This window comes from Siphateles boraxobius, unplaced genomic scaffold (genome assembly GCF_051911475.1).
Source record: "Siphateles boraxobius isolate OS27281-9 unplaced genomic scaffold, OSU_SipBor_1 41, whole genome shotgun sequence".
Classification (NCBI taxonomy): Eukaryota; Metazoa; Chordata; class Actinopteri; order Cypriniformes; family Leuciscidae; genus Siphateles; species Siphateles boraxobius.
The window spans coordinates 32,080,691-32,097,084 of record NW_027509042.1 but is presented as its reverse complement, the minus strand read 5'-3'; the positions used below and the strand labels follow the sequence as shown (position 1 = coordinate 32,097,084).

At 43.0% G+C, this 16,394-nt stretch overlaps 1 protein-coding gene across 1 annotated transcript in view; it reads left to right on the top strand.

Annotated features, from left to right (window-relative positions):
* Positions 1 to 16,394, top strand: part of prkcaa (protein kinase C, alpha, a) — a 407,934-nt gene that overhangs the window by 263,726 nt on the left and 127,814 nt on the right. The gene's annotated exons all lie outside the window — the stretch shown is intronic.

Sequence of the window (16,394 nt, the reverse complement as noted above, 5' to 3'; positions counted from 1 at the left end):
TATCTCTAAAAAAGCTTGGACAAATAGGAAGCCCTGACGCCGAGGCTATCAGGCTTCTAAAGGGTGTTCCCCTCCGGGGTAGGGATGGTTTTGAGAAATCGGTTCTCCTCGGCGCCCTCTGGGGTGCAACTCTTTGAAGTGGGTCGCAACGCGGCCAGTTCGGTTGTTCCCTGCCGGTTCGCCGTTCAGGGCACCGAGGTGTAGCGTCCCCATACGATCCTCCGAGGAGGGTCGTAGAACAGTCAGTTTGGTTGTTCCCTGCCGGTTCGCCGCTTCAGGGCACCGTAGTGATTGTTCAACCAAATCCAGAGGCCAGTCTTGAGAGACTGGTTCCCCTAGTAGAATTTCTGGCAGCGTGGAAACTACTGCCAACTACTCCCCACTGTGGAGGACCCCGAGCAGGCTTTGGTTATGGAGCAGGAAGTACTGACACTTCTGCAAAAGGAGCTGTAGAAGGGATTCCTCCTCCTGGCAGACAGTCAGGGTTTTCATTGTTCCAAAAGAGGATGAGGGGTTGCGTCCTACTCTAGACCTGCGTCAATTAAACAGCAGGTTTCAGAATCTTAAGTTCAAAGTAAGCAAAAAATGCTTACGCTAAATATGATTGTGTCACAGACTCAGTCCGAGGACTGGTTTGTCACAATAGACTTAAAAGACGCTTACTTATCTATCCATCCTCATCAAAGGAGATTCCTGAGGTTTGCTTTCAGGGGCGAAGCATACCAGTATCGGGTTCTTCCTTTCGTTCTAGGTTATCACCCCGCACCTTTTACAATATGCGTGGATGCAGCTCTGGCTCCTCTGAGATGCCAGGGCATTCGCGTATTAAATTATATCGACGATTGGTTGATTTTAGCTCAGTCCGAGCTTTTGGCAGTTCAACATCGAGATATCGTTCTGTCCCACATAAGGGGGTTGGGGTTGCGGCTAAACACCAAAAAGAGTGTACTCCTCCCAGCTCAGAGGACCACCTTTCTTGGTGTATTATGGGATTCGACAACAATGCAAGCACGTCTGTCTCCTGCACGTATTTCTGCGATACTCACAGCCGTAAAGAATGTAAAACTAGGTCAGTCACTCACTGCAAAACAGTCTCTGAGACTGTTGGGGCTCATGGTAGTTGCGTCCAACGTAGTTACTTTTGGCCTTCTGTACATGAGACCCCTGCAGTGGTGGCTCAGGACCAAGGGGTTTTCTCCGAGGGGAAATCCATTTTCGCATGATCAAGGTCACGCGGCTATGCCTTCGTGCCTCGGTCATGTGGAAGAAACCTTGGTTCCTCGCCCAGTGCCCAGTGCTGGGGGCTTCTTGTCGACGCGTCACGCTATCGACGGATGCTTCCCTCACAGGATGGGGGGCGGTCATGAGTGGCCGCTTGGTGAAAGGTCTTTGGCCCGGGGCTCATGGCAGTTGCTTCCAACGTAGTTACTTTTGGCCTTCTGTACATGAGACCCCTGCTGTGGTGGCTCAGGACCAAGGGGTTTTCTCAGAGGGGAAATCCGTTTTCGCATGATCAAGGTCACGCGGCTATGCCTTCGTGCCTCGGTCATGTGGAAGAACCTTGGTTCCTCGCCCAGGCCCAGTGTTGGGGGCTTCTTGTCGACGCATAATGCTATCGACGGATGCTTCCCTCACAAGTCGGGGGCAATCATGAGTGGTTGCTCGGCGAAGGGTCCGGACAACACACTGATGGTCTCGTATATCAGAGCAGATATCCTGTTGAGGCAGGGGCGGTGGCCCGGGGAATGGAGACTTCACCCCGTGGTGGTGGAGCTTCTTAGGGCGAACTTCGGTCAAACTACAAGTCGACCTTTCGCAACGCATGTACAATGCATTGCCCTTGCGGTTCTCCCTAATGCATCCAGCTCCGCTTGGACTGGATGTGATGTAATAGGTGTGGTTGCCGCTACACCTATACGCTTTTCCCGATATCTTTGCTCCTGGGAGCTCTGGAGTTGTGGATACTGTGGGCTCAGCCTCTGAAGGGGCCCAGCTCATAGATTCAGGTCTCTCGACCGAGGTCGTGGAGACCATACTCCAGTCTATAGCTTCCTCCACGAGAAGACTAAATATGCTGTTCTCTGCCTGGTGCAGAGAACGCCTTCTGAATCTTGTTTCTGCCCCGTGGGTACAGTACTTGATTTCTGTATGAATGTTTCTTTACTGGGTTATCTCTGAGGAGAGATCCTTAATTTCGTCTTCTCTGTGGTACATGAGGCTGAGGCCTACACGTACTTGGATTTGCACCTGCTATGGTGATAGTATTTCTTCACCCCAGGTCGGGTTGTATTTCTAGGTCCCTACTAAATGTGCGGGTCATTTGTGCAGCAGGCCTTCTGTCCTCCACCTTTAATACCCCAGATCAGGAAAAACTTAACCTGATAGCCCTGTCCGGGCTTTGGATGCGTATGTCCACAGAGCTGCTCAGTGGCGTATATCAGAACAATTATCTGTCTGCTTCGGGTCACCTAAGATAGGTTGCCCGGCATCTAAACAGATGATGAGCAAGTGGGTAGTTGAGGCTATCTCACTTGCTTATGAAGCGGCCGGACAGCCTTCACCTATGGCTGTTCAGGCCCATTCTACAGGAGTATGGCTGCCTCTAGGCCTTAATTTCGGGTATTCCCCTTCAGGACATTTGTAATCCGGCAGGCTGGTCCTCACCAACTACATTGTCAAATTTTATGACTTACACCTCTCCACTCCTGGGGCTAGGTTGCTTTCTTCTCAGTGTGCGCAAGGACTTCACACAGAACGGGCATTTGTCTTTATGGCGTAGTGGGTATGGGGTTCCCACCGCGTCTCAACACAGCTCGAGTTCCTTTGAAAGGGAACGTCTCATGTTACGTATGTAACCCTGGTTCCCTGAGAGGGAACGAGACGCTGCGTTTTCCTGCCATACTTCCTGCATGCCCTGATCGACTTGCTTCAGGCTTTTTCAGAAGCTGTCGCGGTCTGTTTTCAGGTGTACTTTATAGCTTCCTGGTCTATGACGTCACTCGCCTATGAAGTCTAGCTCTTCCATTGGACTGATTATGCACGTGCTTCACGACGCAATCACGCAGAGCGTTCCCACCGCGTCTCAATGCAGCGTCTCGTTCCCTCTCAGGGAACTAGGGTTACATACTTAACCTGAGACGTTAAAATAAAAAAATTCTGCCACTGCCATAAACCATGCAAATTAGGTTGCTAGAAGAAACAAAGGAAATTTCCCGCTTAAGGTTTGCTGAATGATTATTGGTCAGTGTCACTCCAAGGAGGCGTGGACTGAGTTTCCTTAAAGAGAACAGAACGTCAGTTTCTCTCTCTCTTACTCTTCAACCACTCTCTTACTTCTTCCCTCCAAGGTCTTCAAGGCTCTTCAAGCCTTCTCTTCGTTTTATTTTGTTTGTTTCTTTCTTTAAGTTTTATTTTCCATTTTCGGATTCTCCTTTGTTCATTTCCACCAACGAGTGAAATGAACTTAGCCTGAATCATCTGCCGAACTTTACTTGGAACGGACCACCTTGCACGTGAACGCGCAGCTCCGAAGAACCGAGAGGACGCGCGCAGCTCCAACAGACAGCCACACACACGCTTTGACTACAACACAAGAGAGCAATATTTGCAAGTATTCGTTTATTGAAGTTTCAAAGCATTAAGATTTGTTTAACCCCCTGTTTATAGGGAGATTTGATTCTTGTTGTCTCTTAAAGGTTTTCGTCCAGGTAATTTGCCATTCTGTGATCCTTCGTGATCTAACCCCTCTCATCTTTTCTCCCTTTACTCTCTCTCTCTGATTCTCATCCTCTTTCATTGTTTTATTGTACTGTATATATATATTTTTTAATCTGTGTAATCTTAGTCACCGATATACGTAGTATTTTCTTTATTAAAACCATATATACTCATTTATTGATTCTGGTTGTGCTCATATTGAAGTCCCTTTAATGTCCGATCAAAGCTACGCACTTTACAGATTGTTGATACTTTAGATAGTATTTTCTTTTATAGACGAGAAAGTTGTTTTTCATGGCCAAAAGAACCTTCATGGCCATAAAAGGATAGCCTTTTTTGAGTTTGCTGGACGAACAAACCATTCGATAACAAATTAATTCCATTAATGGTTATCCTGAAAATAGATATATAATAGACAATTGATATATTAATATTTAATCATAACACATTGTGATTGAGAATTGATATAAAAATTGATCTAATTTTGCCTCCCTGTATGGGTAATTGATTACAATTTGTTGTGTTGAATTGCCCATACAGATACGTTGGTGAAATATTCCCATTAGGGATAATATTATAACTGTAGTTTATTCACGGATCATATCCATGATCTTATATTCCCTTATTTGAGCTAAGAATCGCTACACTGACAAGAGGGTGTCTGCTTCCCAGACAATGTTAGGAAGACTGTTCCAAAGTTTAAGTGCTAAATAGGAAAAGGATCTACTGCCAGCAGTCGATTTTGATATTCTAGGTATTATCAACTGGCCGGAATTTTGAGATCGCAATAGGCGTGAAAGATTATAATGCGTTATGAGCTCGCTCAAGTACTGGGGAGCTAAACCATTTAATGCTTTGTAAGTAATCAGCAATATTTAAAAATGTATACAATGTTTAACAGGGAGCTAATGCAGTTTTGACAGAACCGGGGTATTATGGTCATACTTCAAGGTTCTAGTAAGAACTCTAGCTGCTGCGTTTTGGACCAGCTGTAGATTGTTTATTAAGTGTGCAGGGCAACCACCCATAATATAATTACAATAATCAAAAGAGCACACCCAGGTTCCTAACCGACGACGAAGACTTGACAGATCAGCCATCAAGTGTTAGACTACTGTCTAGGTTATTATGTGAGGAAGTTTTTTGTCCAATAATTAGAATCTCTGTTTTTTCAGAATTAAGTAGTAGGGAATTACTAGTCATTCCAGTTTTTTATATCAGCTATGCATTCTGTTAATTTTGTGAATTGGTAAGTTTTGTCAGGGCGTGAAGATATATAGAGCTGAGCATCGTCAGCATAACAGTGAAAACTAATGCCATGCTTCCTAATGATATCTAGGGTAGCATGTACAGAGTGAACAGCAGCGGTCCTAGTACTGAGCCTTGTGGTACTCCATACTGAACTTGCGATTGATAAGAAATCTCTTCATTTACTGCTACAAACTGATAACGGTCAGATAAGTATGATTTAAACCGTGCAAATGCAATTCCACTAATAGTCAGGTTCATTATATTCTGATTTTAACCTTTGTGGGAATTTTGTGGGGATTTGCTTAACTATACATTTTTGGAAAGGTTATTGTATAAGGAGTCAGAAAATCAATGTTTGCATTTTCTCAGATGTCTATATGGCAGCGATATTGAAGTTTAAAAAATGGCCGCCGTAAAATTTAAAATTGTAATATCTCGACTTCTGAATAAACTGGAATGTTGATTTTTACTGCTAAACCCACACTGTAAGTGTCAAGGAATCCAATGGTGCTAGTTAAAAAGCTACAAGATGTTACCACATTAACCCATAGATGCATAAGTAGGTAAAACATTACCCTGTGTGGTTGTTTTCTTGCAATATGTTTGTAATGAAAAGTTATCATTTCATACTCCAGCTGTTCTTCAAAAAATAAAAAATTAATTTATATCACTTTATATCAATTTGTTATTACATTTATTGTGGGAATAATTACAAAAACATGCACATTGCAAACCTTCTAGAATGCGTGCTGAGAGTGATCCCCACACAAAATAGCAAAGTTCCTGTTGAAAGATTTATTTGCAGTGATTTTTTGAGCCAATGGCTCTTCCTCAGACTTGCTATATCAGAAGTGTCATCCCTTAAGAACATTGTTTTACAGAGCATCTAACACATGTATAGTAAGTATTATTTTCATTTTACCTCAGAAAATGTTATACATTTCAACAACATAGTTATACACATATGACTAAAGCTAACTAAGCTAGATAATATTTCTGTATAGTGTGTCATATATGACATTTGCTCCTCAGACTTCTGATATACAGGTATAGTTATACATATTATATCAGCTATATATTTATATATATATATATATATTATATGAACAACATATTATATAAGCTGTGTCATCCCTCAAGTACATTGTTTTACAAAACATATGGTACACTGGGCCGCCAATGAAACAAAACAAATGAATGGGCCCATGTACGAGTTTTATGGGCCACTAAGACAAAAAAAAAAAAAAAAAAAAGTATTATGTATCAGCCCAAAAAGCACGTCGGCCCACCGGGAATCTCTACCATCCTGAGGGAGAAGAATTCATCCCCGGTAGTCCCGATGGCCAGCACACTTGGAACTCTGAAGCAGCACATCTTGAGAGTCCATTTCCAAGCAAGAGTATGGGCACAGGCAGCCATTGCTCTGCAGGATCCACCGCTGGAACCTCTGCAAAACAGATACTTCAAACACTCGGATGGCATGCTCAAACCAGTGACCACAGAGGTCCTCCCATCCTCAAAGGCCATCCTTGAGTTGGTTCAATGCAAGTGTAAATCTGAATGCCCTTCTGGGAGATGCTCCTGCAGAGCTAAGGACTTAGCCTGTACTGACATGTGTCAGTGCAGCAGCCAGTGACAGAACAATGACGATTCCCAAGATCTATGAAAGTGATGATGTATAGAAACTGTCTAATTAAAAAGGTTGCTTAATCATACTGTGGTCTAATTGTGCATGTCGATAGTTCCAGAACATCCACATTTTACATTAGCTAATTTTAAACTCTTCAATAAAAGGAACTCCTAGTTATTCAATTTTAAACTCTTCAATAAAAGGAACTCCTAGTTATTCAATTCAAATTTATTTGTATAGCGTTTTTCACAATACATATTGTTTCAAAGCAGCTTTACAGAAAGTGCATTTCAGAAATGTACATAGAAAAATACAGTTAGTTAATCATGTATTAATTTAGGGCATTAATTGGGGCAGCGCTTGCAGTAGCGGGCTCTGGGGCAGCGCTTGCAGTAGCGGGCTCTGGGGCGGGCAGAGACGAAGGATGGAAGGCTCCCTTCCTCCTCTTTCTCCTAGGACGCGGTGCAGATGTCATAGCTGGACAAGTGGCCGGTTGGAGAAGCTCCACGGGGACCGTATCTGGTGCTGGAAGGACAGTCCCAGACAGCGTTGACTCTGTCGAAGATGATTCCGAAGGAGAATCCCATGAAATCCATCTCCCTCGTTTGCCACGGAGATCAGCGGGTGTGGATCAAACCTCGGGAGAAGAAACGGAGACGCCCTGATCCCCTTGAGTGACGACAGCTAGGACTCGACCCTCCGGGAGCACTGGAAGCATGGCAGATGAAAACCTTGTGGGACCCCTTGGCGCTCTCTGAGATAAGCAATCCACAACTGCTCAAAATGGGCGACAAATCAGCTCCTCCTGTCAGACAGAGGAGGAGAATTGAGACCGGCGATGAAATGGCGAGAAACCAGGACCTCAGGCAGGAAGAATCTCTTCTCTTTTCAGGGACAACTCACCCTGGGGAGGGAATGGAAGTCTTCCATTTCTACTGTCGGCGATGGCCAACTGCCACCAATGTTCTTGGTCAGTCGGCTGTGGTTTAGCAGGAGAAGACATACAGTCTGCTGGGTTCTTCTTTGGTCGGTACATTCTGTCATGTGGTTGAAGGAGAGAACCCAAATGCAGACACACAAGGTTTATTATGGCACAAAACAGAAAACAAAACCCACGAGGGGGCAAAACAGGACTGGAGGAGACAAGATTATAAATACTGACTCGACGATGACTAGACAGGAAACAAACAGCTACACAAACTCACAATTCTCATTGAACAGGATTCAGACGAAGTACTCACAGGACGGTCACAGAGATTAACACGCAATGAATGACAATATACCGACACAGGACAGAAAACATGAGGGGATTAAATAGGGAGCAAACTAATCAGGAACACAGGTGAAAGCGATGACATAATTACAAGATGAGATAACAAGGCGGCGGGGCGGGGTGACAGGACAACGCAAGCACACAGCCCAAACAAACAGCCATGTGCTTACACATAAAAACATGAGTCTGTCATGATCCTGCATCAAGACAAGAGAAGATCTGGGACGAGAAGGCAGAATCATGACACGAACACCTTTTCATTACAATGATCTTGCAAGAAAACAAGTTTTACCCACTTATGCATCTTTGGGTTAATGTGGTAACGTCTTGTAGCTTTTTTAACTAGCACCATTGGATTCCCTGACCCTGAAAATGTGGGTTTATCAGTTAAAATCAACATTCCAGCTTATTCAGAAGCAGAGATATTACAAATTAAAGTTTTACGGCGGCCATTTGAAAAAAATTCAATATGGCCGCCACGTAGACATGTGGGCAAATGCAAACATTGATTTTCTGACTCCTTATACAATAACCTTTCCAAAAATGTATAGTTTAGCAAATTCCCAAAAATTCCCACAAAAATATATACTGTAGTGAACCTGACTATAATACCAACATCATTTTCGAGTCTATTTAAAAGAATTTTGTGGTCAATAGTATCAAATGCAGCACTAAGATCAAGTAGCACTAATAGAGAGATACAACCAAGATCGGATGATAAGAGCAAATCATTTGTGACTGAGAGCTGTCTCAGCACTATGGTACGGACTAAATCCTGACTGAAAAAACTCGCAGATACTATTTCTTTCTAAAAAGGAACATAGTTGTTTTCTAGTTTCTTTGACGGAAAAGGTAGATTCGAGATCGGCCTGTAAATGACTAATTCTGCAGGATCAATTTAGTTTTTTTTTAAACAAGCGGTTTAATCATAGCCAGCTTAAAGGTTTTTGGTATGTATCCCTAATGACAAAGATGAATTAATGATATTAAGAAGAGGATCTATGACCTCTGGAAGCATCTTTCAATAACTTAGTAGGGTCTAGCATACTTGTTGTCGATTTAGATGATTTAACGAGTTTGGAGAATTCTTCCTCTCCTATAGCAATGAATGAATAATTTTTTTCCTCAAGGAGACTACAATGCACTGCCTGATGCGATACTGTAGTAGATGGTTGCATAGTTATAATTGTCTCCCTGATATTATCAATCTAAGTAAAGAAGTGCATAAAATCATTACGGATGTGCTGCTTGGAAACGTCTGTGATTGAAGCTTTATTTTTAGTTAATATAGCCACTGTTTCAAATAAATACCTAGGGTTTTGTTAATTTTTTTGTAATAGGTTTGAAAAATAAGCAGATCTAGCAGCTTTTAAGGCCTCTCTGTACATAATTGTGCTCTCTTTCCATGAAATGCGAAAAAACTCTTCCAGTGTGCTCCATTTTTCTGGCTGCTCTCTTAAGGGCCTGAGTGTGCTCATTGTACCACGGCGTTGGACTATTTTCTTTAATCTTCTTTAAGCGTAAAGGAGCAACTGTGTCTAAAGTGCTGGAAAAGAGAGTCAAAAGTTTCTGTCGCAGTATCGAGTTCATCTAAGCTATCTGGGATGCTGAGGAGATGAAACTGATCAGGAAGATTATTAATAAAGCGATCTTTAGTGGCAGAAGTGATAGGTCTAACATATTTGTAACACTTTGTAGCCTTAGCTAAATGAAGTATACACGAGACTAGATAATGATCTGAGATGTTATCACTCTGCTGTAGAATTCCAACGGCATCAACATTGATTCCATGTGATAATATTAGATCTAGAGTATGATTATGACAATGAGTAGGTGCTGACACGTGTTGTCCAACGCCAATAGAGTTCAGAATGTCTTTAAATGCCAATCCCAATGCATCTTTTTCATTATCTACATGTATATTAAAATCACCAACAATTAGGACTTTATCTGCTGCCAGTACTAACTTTGATAGAAAATTAGCAAAATCTTTGATAAAGTCTGTATGGTGCCCTGGTGGCCTGTATACAGTAGCCAGCACAAATCTCAAACGTGATTTATCATTTACACTTGATAGTGTTACATTAAGCACCAATGCTTCAAAAGAATTATATTAAAAACAACACTTCTCAGTACAAATGTCCATATATTCAAACATTTATGGGTCTAAACAGCATGGTTATGGGGCGATGCCTAGACCGGAAGAGACGCTTGCTAGCCATCTCTCCCCTGATTCGGCATCGTCTTTTAAAGCACCGGCTTTACTCTCCAAGCCACTCAGAAACACCTCGGCTTCGGTGGGTAAAGCTTATTCAGTGGCGGTTCAGGCCACGTCATGCCTGCACACTATATCCATACTGCAGGCATACCAGGCCGGCCTATTAAAAGACATGAGCGAGAGTGAGGATGTTCTCTGTCTGAGATCTCTCTGAGCCCTCAGGGGACCCTTCTGCCAACCCTGCCTTTATGCCGGGCCGTAGACTGTCCCAGGGAGCGTTTTCTCGAGGGGTGCTCGCTCCCTCCAAGGAGGGGCTTAGAGCAGTCAGACCAGTTGTTCCCTGCCGGTGCGCCGTTACTGGGCACTGTGTCTACTGCTCGAAATACTCCATAGGTCAGTCTCGAGAGACTGCTACCCTTAGTAGATTTTCTGTCAGAGTGGAAAAGTGTTCCAAATATATCTCAGTGGATCCTGCAGACCATCGAAAACAGTTACACTATTCAGTTCAGGTCTCGTCCACCACGATTCAGAGAGGTCCTAACCACTGGTGGGCCCCGAGTAGGCTCTGGTAATGGAACGTGAGGTAAAAACTCTTCTGAAAAAGGGGGCTATAGAACGGGTTCCTCCTCCCAACAGGGAGTCCGTTTATTACAGTCGGTACTTCATTGTCCCAAATAAGAATGGGTGGTTGCGTCCAATTTTAAATCTGAGCCTGTTAAATCGCTTAGTAGGGAAGCTAAAATTCAAAAAGCTCACTCGTGTCACAATTCAGATCCGAGGACTGGTTTGTCACGATAGATCTAAAGGACGTGTACTCCATCCTTTCACAACACAGGAAGTTCCTGAGGTTCGCTTTCGGTGGCGAAGCGCACCAATATCGTGTTCTTCCATTTGGTCTATCTTTATCTCCCTGCACATTCACAAAATGTATTGAAGCAGCTCTGGCTCTACTGCGACTCCAGGGCATCCGCATTCTGAACTATATTGACGATTGAATGATTCTAGCTCAATCGGAGCATCATGTGGTTTGGCATCGAGATGTCGTTCTCGCTCACATCAAGAAGTTGGGTTTGGGTCAAGTCAAGTCAAGTCATCCTCATTTATATAGCGCTTTTAACAATGTAGATTGTTTCAAAGCAGCTTTACAGAGATAAACATATAATTTAAGGTAACAGAGATTGGTTTGGTTTTATAGTGGCTCTTGAAAAATGTTTTTTCCAGATAAATTTAGTTTTGATTGATTCACTTCCGTCTAAATGATCATTTGTTATTAAATTAGGGGCCGCTAAGACGACACCGTTCTCTCTAAACAGACTTTAAACGTGAACCTGTGATAGACGCTGATGGCGTTCACATGCGCATTAAGAATTTAGGTTGAATGTCAAGAAAAGTGTGCTATCTCTGCTACAGAGGACCACTTTTCTGGGTGTGGTATGGGATTCGACAACGATGCAGGCACACCTGTCTCCTGCTTGTATTGCTTTGATTCTCTCAGGCGTGAAAGTGAAGTGAAGCTAGGCCAGCCGCTCACTGTAAAGCAGTTTCAGAGACTGTTAGGTCTAATGGCAGCAGCGTCCAATGTTATACCTTGTGGCCTGTTGTACATGAGACTGCTGCAGTGGTGGCTCAGGACCAAGGGGTTATCCCTGAGGGGAAACCCGCTCCACACGATCAAGGTCACGCGGGGCTGCCTACTTGCCTTAATCATGTGGAAAGAACCTTGGTTCCTGTCCCAAGGGCCCATGTTGGGGGCTCGCTGTTGTCGCGTCACACTAATGACGAATGCTTCCCTCACGGGTTGGGGGGCGATCATGAGTGGTCGCCCAGCCCAAGGTCTGTGGCAGGACCATCATCTCTCGTGGTATATAAATTGTCTAAAAAAGGTTTGCGGTGTTCCAGGCCCTGAAACACTTCCTCCCAGACCTGAGGGGCCATCATGTGCTTGTTCGGTTAGACAACACATCGGTGGTCATAAACCATCAAGGTTTACATAAACCATCAAGGTTATCTGCGATTGCGCCCCTCATACAAGCTGGCTCACCAGATTCTCCAGTGGCCCAGGGGAAGCTTCTTTCATTGGGGGACGATTTATTTCCCAGGGTATCTAAATCAGGGGGCTGCCATCCTGTCAAGGCAGGGGCCGAGGCCCAGGGAATGATTGTGGAAGAGTCGAGGCCCTGTGGAAGAGTCTCGGTCGTGCAGAGGTAGACCTGTTCGCTTCCAAGGAGATATCACAATGTCCACTGTGGTTCTCTCTCAGCCATCCACCCCTTCTGGGGTTGGACGCTATGGTGCAGGCGTGGCCGAGGTCACGTCTGTACGCATTTCCCCTGATTGCTCTGCTCCCAGGAGTTCTGGAAAGGGTTCGCCGGGACGGGGTCAGTCTACTTTTAGTAGCCCCATTCTGGCTGGCTAGAGTATGGTTTGCGGACCTAGTGTCTCTCCTCGACGGCTCTCCTCTGGAGATGCCGATCAGGAGGGACCTATTCTCTCAGGCAAGTGGGATGATACTTTACCCTTGCCCAGAACTGTGAAAACTGTGGGCTTGGCCTCTGAGGGGGCCCAGCTCATAAGTTCAAGTCTCTCAACCAAGGTTGTGGAGACCATCCTCCATGCCAGAGCTCCGTCCACAAGGAAGTTATATGCCTTGAAGTGGAAATTATTCATTTCCTGGTGTGGAGAGCACCTGTTGGATCCGGTTAACTGCCCAGTGGATGCAGTGCTGGAATTCCTGCAGGGGCACTTCTCCGCAGGGTTATCCCCCTCCACACTGAATGTGTATGTGGTGGCACTAGCTGCTTACCACATCCCTTTGAATGGAGTTTCTCTGGGGAGACTCACATTATTAACACGTTTCCTTCGTGGCACTTTGAGGCTGAGGCCAGCAGTCCGCACGAGGGTGCCGACATGGGATTTGGCTGTTGTATTAGAAGGCTTCTCCCTATCTCCGTTCGAGCCCACTGAAGAATTTTATGAGAAATACATTAATCCAAAAACTATATTTCTTCTTGCTGTTTTGTCTCTCAAAAGAATAGGAGACATTCAAGCACTCTCGGTTTATCCCTTGTGCCTGGAATTCTTGCCTGGCATGGTTAAGGCCTTTCTTTATCCTAGGCCAGGCTATGTTCCTAAGGTCCCTATTAATATTGTTAGACCAATAGTACTGCAGGCTTTCTGTCCTCCACCTTTTTTGACGTCAGACCAATAGAAACTAAATCTGCTCTGCCCGGGAGGGCCCAAGATGCTTATGTCCACACCTCAATCTCACTTGCTTACGAGTCAGCTGGTCAACCTTCACCTTTAGCTGTGCAAGCTCACTCAACTAGGAGTTTGGCTGCTTCTAAAGCTTCATTGTCCAGAGTTTCCCTACATGATGTTTGTGATGCGGCAGGCTGGTCCTCACTGCACACATTCGTGAGGTTCTACGATCTTGACTTCAGCTCCACTCCAGGTGCGCAGGTGCTTTTGTCCGAATGTGCGCTCTGACTTCACACAGACGGACATTTGCTCTTATGGCGACGTGGGTATTAGCAGTACCGCAGCGTTTCGATGCAGCTCGAGTTCCCTTGAAAGGGAACATCTCGGTTAAGTATGTAACCCTAGTTCCCTGAAGAGGGAATGAGATGCTGCGTCGCCCTTCCATACTCCCAGCATGCCCGTGATTGACTTGCTTCAGCGTTTCAGAATTTAGCGCTGTTGTGATTCAGGGGTGCTTTATAGTTTCCTGGTCGATGACGTCACCTGCCTATGATATTCCGTCTCGCCATTGGACTGATTCCATACGTGCTTCATGGCGCAATCACGCAGGGGCGTTCCAGCAGCGTTGCGACTCAGCGTCTTGTTCCCTCTTCAGGGAACTAATGCCGCTTTTCCTTTACCAGTATCAGCTCAACTCGACTCACCTCGACTCGGCTTGGCTCTCTTTTCGCTTTGGTTTCCATTACAGATAGTACCTCGTCGTCATAGCGACGCCACAGGAACTACGCGACACACAACCGCTACCCACACACACACAGGACAATGGAGGAAATTGAGTGAATGCTGTTTTTTAACCTCGGAATATGGCTATTTCTCACACCAAGAAGACAAACGTTGTTTCAGAAGAGCAAAACGAAACACTGCTGAAAAAAATAGCTCTGTCTGGCGCGTGCAATGATGACGCGGTAAATTGTGATGATTCTCTCTGACCAATCAACACTCTGCAGTGTTTCACGTCACATTTTAGCATCGCCTCAGCTCGCCTCAGCCCGCTTAGAACCTCGCCAGAGGTGATACGAAAAAAAAGTACCCGAAAGCAGGTACAGGTACAACTTTTACACAGTGGAAAACCAAACAAAGGCGAGTCGAGTCGAGCTGAGGCGAGCTGGTGCTGTGTAGTGGAAAAGCGCCAAAAGGTTACATACGTAACGAGACGTTCTTTTTGCTGAGTTTTGCTGTATTATCAAAGTCTACTTCATTGTGGTTGATTTGTAGATTTTACCCAAAATAATGTTCTGTTTTGTTTAGTTTTTTCGACCAAAAATAATTGGAAATTTTAAAAATTACAAATACTTGGCTTAAAATGACCAAAGACCAACAGATGGTTAAAGGAGCCCTTCTCTCACAGTTGGCACTAATGAAAACCCCTTATTGGGGCATCTTTACTTCCAGCATCCAGTGTCCAAAATGTTTTGATGAACATGCATTTTTTTGACAATATATAGTATAACCAAATCTTAAAAATCACAGTGTCAAAGGGTATCTCGGATGAAGTAGTGAGGAATGTGAAGATGTAAGATGGAAAAAGACATGGAAAAAAAAATCAGCTGGAGTTCAAGGTTAACACTATCACAGTGTAGGGAGTTTGATCTATGTTGGCTGCCTTAATAAGTACCTTTCCTCTGACAGCAGCTACCTTCATACTATCCTAATCTAATGTTGGGACAAATCCACTGCTTCATAAAACTTGCATTGTCATGAATATCACCACCTTGTGCCTCGGGGTCTGCTGAGTGCCTTTAACTGCTTCTATACACCACCTAAGCAATTAAACACACAGGCACCTGATATGCTGGCATTTGTATTCTATAATTCCTAACCTCCAACTCAACTCAACATCCTATAGCTGTTCCAAAGTTTCAAGTGTTTCTCTATAGCCGTTACAAACTTGCTTGACGGATGTTGTCCGTATTCACCACAATTTCATTGGACTCATGGCTAGCTAGTATGGCAACAACTTCCTCACAACCAAACTTTAGATCTTCTTGTGTTTAGATGACTCACCTATCACCACAGCTATGCCCTAAACAGGACTAAGTCCAGTGATTGGTTATTTCACAAAGATCTTTGTCACAAAATATATTACTGTCACATTATATTACTGGCACTGTCAAAACACTAGAATTTAAAACATTCAGTAGGAAGGTTAAGACAAATAAAAAACAAGAAGCAGGCATATCAAATTTAGTTTTTAAATAGTAATTTGTAAAAAAAAATAATAACTAGATGGTAAAGTTCGTAGACAAACTTTAAGTTGGCTTGGAAAAGCCTAGCCAGAAAGTTTGAAAAAGTTTGCAGAAAGAAAGAAAAATTAGTTTGAAAAAAAAAGAAATAAATAAATAGTGAGAAATAAAGAAAGATTAGTTTGAAAAAAGAAAGAAAAGAAAGAAAGAAAAGTAAAAAAGAAAGAATCATGAGAAAGAAAGAAAAAAGAAATCTTAGATTAAAAGAAATAATAGATAGAAAGAGAATAGTTAGAAAGAAAGATAGATTAGTTAGAAAGAAAGAGATAGATTAGTTAGAAAGAAAGAAAGATAGAATAGTTAGAAAAAATAAAGATTAGTTAGAAATAAAGAAAGATTAGTTTGAAAAAACAAAGAAAAGTAAAATAGAAAGAATGGTTAGAAATGCTAGTAAAAAATAAAGAATAGTTAGAGGGAAAGAAAGAAAGAAAGATGGATTAGTTAGAACGAAAGAAAATGGATTAGTTAGAAAGAAAGAAAGATAGATTAGTTAGAAAGATAGATTAGTTAGAAAAAAATAAAGAAAAGAAAATGAAAAAAGAACGAAAACAAAAAGAAAGAAAGGTAAAAAAGAAAGAATAGTTAGAAAGGAAGAAAAGTAAAAAAGAAAGAATAGTGAGAAAGAAAGAAAGAAAAATGGATTAGCTAGAAAGAAAGATAGATTTAGTTAGAAAGAAAGATAGATTAGTAAGAAAGAAATATAGATTAGTTAGAAAGAAAGAAAGATAAATTAGTTAGAAAAAAGAAAGATTGGTTAGAAATAAATAAAGAAAGACTAGTTCGAAAAAAGAAAGAAAAGAAAAG